At 32.6% G+C, this 6,660-nt stretch overlaps 1 long non-coding RNA gene across 1 annotated transcript; it reads right to left on the reverse strand.

The window, feature by feature from the left end:
* Positions 1-5,010: 5,010 nt before the first annotated feature.
* On the reverse strand, positions 5,011-6,030 carry LOC120177811. The gene is made up of 3 exons (XR_005521474.1): positions 5,884-6,030; positions 5,608-5,705; positions 5,011-5,147 (listed from the first exon to the last, which is right to left on the reverse strand). It is a non-coding gene; the product is annotated as an uncharacterized LOC120177811 (long non-coding RNA).
* Positions 6,031-6,660: the final 630 nt, after the last annotated feature.

The raw sequence follows: 6,660 nt of genomic DNA on the forward strand, positions 1-6,660 counted from the left end.
GTCGATAGGCAAAAGAGGACGAGGATGACGAGGAAGAGGAGGAGGAAGATGATGGTGATGATGAGGATTAACAAAAATGAGTGGGTGGCCTTAATTATGTCTAGTTGTTGGGCTTGCTTTAGTAAGAACTTGTGAAAAGCTGTCTCAGTGGTTGCTAAGTAAGGTTCTGGGGAGGTTGACCATCCTCAAGATTGCTTTCTTTTTGCTCATCTCTCTTTTACATTTTATAACTATTTTTTATGTTTTTCCCCCTGATCGGAACATGGAATGATATATATATATTGCACTTTTTTTAGAATTTTATATATTCTTATAATATTTCATCTTCTATTTAATTATTTGCTCAATGTAAAATTCTTAAATGATAATATATTAAAAAAATAGCCCCAAATCCACTTGAATTACATTACCAGAACGATTGTATTATTAATGGTTTTTTAAAATATATAAAATTAGATAGATAAACAATAATATGAATTGATGTTCCATATGTTCATTAGTTCAGTAATGAACTCAAGCACTAATAGGTGGTGTTTGGTATTGGGATGATTACTCCAAAACCCTCGGCAATCTACTTATTGGACTCTTTTTGTATTGTTTAAGATTTTAATAGAACCTGAACATTATAATATTTCATTAGTATAAAAAGATAGTGTACGTATGAAAATTTTCATTAAAAAATGTAGTAGGAGTGTGATACTAATTTACGCGAACACTTTGATATAATATAATTAATTTAAACATAGAGGTGTTTGGTATTGGGATGATTACTCCAAAACCCTCTGCAATCTACTTATTGAACTCCTTTATCGATACCCAACAGCTATTTTGGGTAGAAAACATTACCCAACTGAATTATCGTCATGATCGATTCAATATCTTAGTGAAAGTTAAAAATTCCTAAATTGAACATGATATATTTTATATAAATTATGTTGAAGTAAAATTTTAATATATTTTTAAATAAATTATATAAAATTTAATATTAATTAAAATTAAAATAATACATGATATATTTAAATAATAAAATAATATATTATCGATGAATTTTTATATAAATAATTTTATATAAATACTTTTTATTTAAATAATTTTTATTTAAATAATTAAAATTTCACTTATTAAAAAAATATTGAACAAGGTCAATTTGGTAAAATATACATTCTAGTAATATTTTATTCCTTCATCCAAACACTGTAATCTTACATTACTGCCAAACAAACCAAACACAGTAATGTGTTAGGTAATGTTACATTCTGGTAATCCTATTCTCACTGGTAATCTTATATTCCGTGTACCAAACTGTCGTAACGGTCTTTCGGTTGGGCCCCGGAATTGGGCTTCGACTTGAAAAATGTGGATTGGAATCGCCATCGACCATTTTAAAACGAATTTAGGTGGGTCGGACATCATCTTACATGATCTACGTTTTACCATAAATGTGTCGGGTTCGGGAGTCGGTTACGGTCAAGAAAGGATTAGCACCCTTGAACCGCCCTTTCGGTACCGATTAATTTGCTGGTTGTCTTAGTTGCGAAAATTCGACATTTAAATTAAAATTTAACAGACCCGATTCAAATTACTTACAATTGATTGATTTGAATACCCTTAAAAGATAAAAACGTTTAACTCGTAGCGGAGTATAAAATCGAATTAGGATAGCAAGTGTGCAAACGTGAGAATAATAAATAAAACAAGAAAAAATGGAATATAACAAAACACGAAAAAAATAATAAAAATAAATAAAAATAAACAAAATGAATAAAATGTTAAAAAACAAAGACACAAATAAAGGAAAAATATTAATGGAGTAAAAAAATAAAAAAGGTAAAACAAATTCAAAAATGAATAAAAATAATGTGTACATATTAAGTAGTATTTACTAAAACAAATAAAAATAATAAATATATAATACTAAGTAAAACAAATAAAAAATAAAGATATACATGATATTAAGAAAAAAAATAATGGAAAAAAATAAAATAAAGTAAAAATATAATATATATAAATAAATAAAAACAAAAATAGAATATTAAGAAAATATATATATAAAAACATATAAAATATAATATTAAGAAAAAATATATATACATAGTAAATGGAGAAAAATTAATACATCTATATATATATATATATATATATATATATGATATGAGATATATATAATATAAATAAAAAAGGAATATAGTAAATAAATAAAAAAATATATAATTAAAAAAATATATATGTAGGGGACGAAATTAATATAAAAGTAAAATTAAAGGGTAAATTTCAAGGTAAATTAAAGATTAAGATTGACTTAGGGGGAATATTAAATACTTTAAAAAATGAACATGCCTCGGGAGTAGATCTAGGTTCGAAACTTCGAAACCCCACCCCTTTTTGGTCATCGGCGCAACCCAAGCTTTGGGTTATTCAAACCAAATCTCAAGAAAAATAACATGCACATGCGAGAAATGAACGAATCAATGTAAAAAAAGATGCTACCTTTTATTTCCTTTTCGAATCGTTTACAATATATTTGCCTTTGTATTTTTTCGTGCTTTCCTCTGTATCTTGTATGTAAATCGTGTCTTACAAATGGGGAGGATTACATGTATTTATAGTGAAAAAAACTAACTATTTTTAGAATCTTATTAACAATAGAATCCTAATGCAACTAGACTCCTTTCTCGGTTGTTGTACATTTGTTGGTGTGGTTGTTGCATTAAAAGATATGGTGGTGGAAGAGTCCTCTTAGGAGATGAACTCTTGCTAGTTCTATCTTTTAAGAAAATAGGTGTCTACAGCTACCCCTCTTTTTCCTTTTTCGTGGAACGAAAAATAGGACAAAGATAAAAAGACACAAATTTTCGTTCAGTGGAGTTGAAGAATAACTCCCTGTCGAATTGAGTTGCGGATGGCTCCTCCGTCGCGAAGTCGAGTCCATCTTGAAATTATTTGAATCAGAATGTTGCTTCTCGTTGTAGTCCACTTTGGTATTCTTCTCGGTTTAAAGACCTTGGCTAAAAATTCGACTGGAAAGTAATCCCTTTACTCCACAATGTGGTTGATATGCTCTCGAGCTGAATGAAACCGAACTCGAAAAGTCTTCGTTGACAGATAGCTTTTCTCGACTTAAGCTATGCTGACGGAAAAAAGGCTTCTTGCTACTAAGGCACGGCTAACCCAGATCTTCTTCTCAGCTTGAAAACCTCGATTGCATCTGGACAATAGTGTGATTGAGGTGTCATCGAGCTGAATGGAATCGAACTCGACAATTTTCGTTGACAGATAGCTCTTCTTGCCTTGAGATATGCTGTAAATTTGATTTACCTCTGAGTTGAATGTAATCGAACTCAAAGGTCTTTGGTGATAGATAACCCTTCTTTGAGTTGGATATCCTTCGTCATGAAGTTGAAATCCAATCTAGAGATGGATGCTGCTTGTGTACACGATTCCCCTTCGTCGTGAAGTTCAAACCGTGGGTGGCCCCTTCGTCGTGAAGTTGAGCCTAGTAATTGGATATCATTCATCGTGAATTTGAAATCCAAGTGGGTAGTATTGTTCCGAGTCCAATATCCTCCGTCGTGAAGTTGAAATTGGCTCTGAAACTGGGAAATTGTTTGTTGACAGCCATCTGCCCCTTCGCTGTGAAGTTAAGCTTGTGTTGTCTCGAGTTCAATATCCTTCGCTGTGAAGTTGAAATTGACTCTGAATGAAAATGAAAAGTTGTTTGTTGACAATCAGTCTCCCCTTCGTTGTGAAGTTGTCTTGAGTCCAATATCCCTCGCTGTGAAGTTGAAATTGGCTCTGAAACTGGGAAGCCCCTTCATCGTGAAATTGAGCCTCAAATGGCACGATATCCTCCGTCGTGGAGTTGAAATCGTGGATGTGCGGGTACGATATCCTTCATCGTGGAGTTGAAATCGCAGATGGTCCCTTCGTCGTGACGTTGAGCCTTGACTTGAATATCCTTCGTCGTGAAGTTGAAATCCAAGTATTGTATCTTGCGGGTGGAAACGATTCCCTTCACCATGAAGTTGAAACCGTGGATGACCCCTTTATTGTGAAGTTTGGCTTCGAGTTAGATATTCTCCGTCGTGAAGTTGAAATCTACTATCGAGCAAATTGTGTCGCTTTGAGTTCAATATCCTTCGCTGCGAAGTTGAAATTGACTCTAGCTAAAACCTGAAAAAGTTATGCATAGATGTGATACTATGGATGCAATGCTCTTAGGTGTGCCTAAAATTCATATGCAACATATGTTATCTTGGGGCTTTGGAGAGAAATCTAGATCTCCGATTTCCTGTCTGGAATCTTGATTCTTGAATCTTCAAGTTCTGATCCCTGATCTTGAATTCTTCAAATGTTCAAATTCGATGTGCACATTCTATTTTTGATTTGAGAAATGCTTCTCGACCATCTCAAGTATGTGTCTGAGTTGAGTGTAACAGTTCAGACGATGCTTCAAGAGAAGTTGTCTCGAAAGAGATAGAATTCGTTTCAAGGGAAACAATATCAAAGATATCTGTTGTTTCATGAAAACGGTCTCAAGGGAAACAAGTTTTTGTTTTAAGGGAAATAAATTTGAAGATTTTGTGTTTCAAGAGAAACTATCTCAAGGGAGACAAAATTTGTTTTAGGGCAAATAAATTCAAAGATATTGTTTCAAGGGAAACTGTCTCAAGAGAGATGAAATTTGTTTCAAGAGAAATTGTCTCAAAAGAGACAAAACTTAGTTCGAAAAGAAACTGTCTCAAGGGAGATGAAATTTGTTTCAAATAAAACATATTCAAATAATTTGTTTCAAGGGAAACTGTCTCAAGAGAGACAAAATTTGTTTCAAGGGAAACTGTCTCAAGAGAGACGAAATTTATTTCAAGTGAAATGTTTTCAATGTTTATCTTTCAAGAGAAACTGTCTCAAGGGAGACAAAATTTTGTTTCAAGGGAAACTGTAGACACCCATTTTTGTCCGGATTATAAATATTATATTATTATTATTATTATTATTATTATTAATGTTACATATTATTTTTTACAGGCTCGAGACCCAGATTACAAATTTCTTATAACTCAAGCTCAACCCAGTGACCATTACCCCAGTTACCGGTTTCCATCAATGCATGAGCCAATCACTGCCACCAATCATGCCATCCATTGAAGCTGATAAAAAATAAGCAAATCAATAAACAAATCAGTCACCAAGGTCAAAGAGATTTGACAAACCTTTACCTAAACCTTTGAAATGGAAATAAATCCCGAAAATTATGGGATTAAAGGTACCTGCTTCAGCACTAATCCAACCAAGAAGGAAAAAGATGGATGGGAAGCAACCATAAAAGAGAGGGGGGAAAAAAAGAACACAGAGAGGGTGACGATTAAAAAGGGGAATTCCAAAAAACAAGGGTTGCTCAGTTTTTCTTTGAAGGAAATATGGGGAGTATCCACAAGAGCTGCTGTTCCCAATAGCCGAATCCGTCATCGTTGTAAACCAGGGGTTTTCCCATTTTTTAATATAATACAGATTTAAAACGGTATTTTCTTATTTCAGTTTTTTTACTTTACAGTGTGCGTGTCCTTGTTTTGAAACGAATGTAAAAAAAAAGGAGGGCAAATTTTTTACCTTTACATATAGTCTTTGTCGGTGAGAATAGGGAGCCTTGCTAGTTTAGTCGATCGGTGAGGGAAACCCGAGAGAGAATCGACAGAGCCCATAGTACCCTTAGCAAGCATAATGAACTAGATATTAGAAATAAAATAAAGCAATATAATCAATTTTCTTACTCATCTGATTCACACAGAAATAAAATCAAGAGAAGTCCATTTTTCATTTTTAAAGGCATTTTCCTAATATAGTTTCGAAACCAGAAAATGGGAATAGAAATTTAGGATTGTTTACCTTGGCTTTTGAAGATTGTTAGAGTATGTAGCAGCGTTGGTTCATAGCATTCTAAGGTAGTTGAGGTTTTGATCGAGTGTGAATACCAGTGAGTGAGGTTGAGAGCGGCGCTGTGCGTGGTTAAGAGAAAAATGGAGTGTGGAAAGAAAGGAGACAGTTGTGCACATGTTCTGCGTAAAGTTGGGATGCTTAAGTTTAGGTTATTTAGGTTTTATATATTTTTAGGGTAAATTATCGTTTAGTCACCGCACTTGGGTTTGTCTGTGTAGAGCTACACATTGTTTCACGTTAATGCAATTCGATCATCAAATCAAGGCTTTTAAAATTTTAGATTGGTTCCCTTTAATTCTATACGCATTATTTTTTATCCTCAAAGCTAGTTTATTTAAATTTTGTGTATATTCTATAGGCAGTATATATGTTTTATGATATTTATGCTTTTAACTATGTGTTGTTGTTGTGTTCGTACTTGGGTCTCTTAGTTATGGTGTTTTTAATTTAATCACATATTTATTACACCTTTGAGTTTCAATTATTTTGTCTTTGAGGTCTGTAGTTTTCTTTTCTTATATTTAAGACCGTTGTAGTTATTCATGTATGTAACACGTACTGTGTGTAAGGGTGTTTTGATTCCTTCAAAATTTCTTCAAATATTACATAATAATATGTGTGTTTATCTTTTATTTATTTATAATTATATGTTTTTAAATGGTTGTTTATGTCATTTATTACCAAATTTTTTATTTTGATCCCAGTTCTAGTCAAGTTAAATTTTGT

This window comes from Hibiscus syriacus, unplaced genomic scaffold (genome assembly GCF_006381635.1).
Source record: "Hibiscus syriacus cultivar Baekdansim isolate YM2019G1 unplaced genomic scaffold, ASM638163v2 tig00112319_pilon, whole genome shotgun sequence".
NCBI classification, from domain to species: domain Eukaryota; kingdom Viridiplantae; phylum Streptophyta; class Magnoliopsida; order Malvales; family Malvaceae; genus Hibiscus; species Hibiscus syriacus.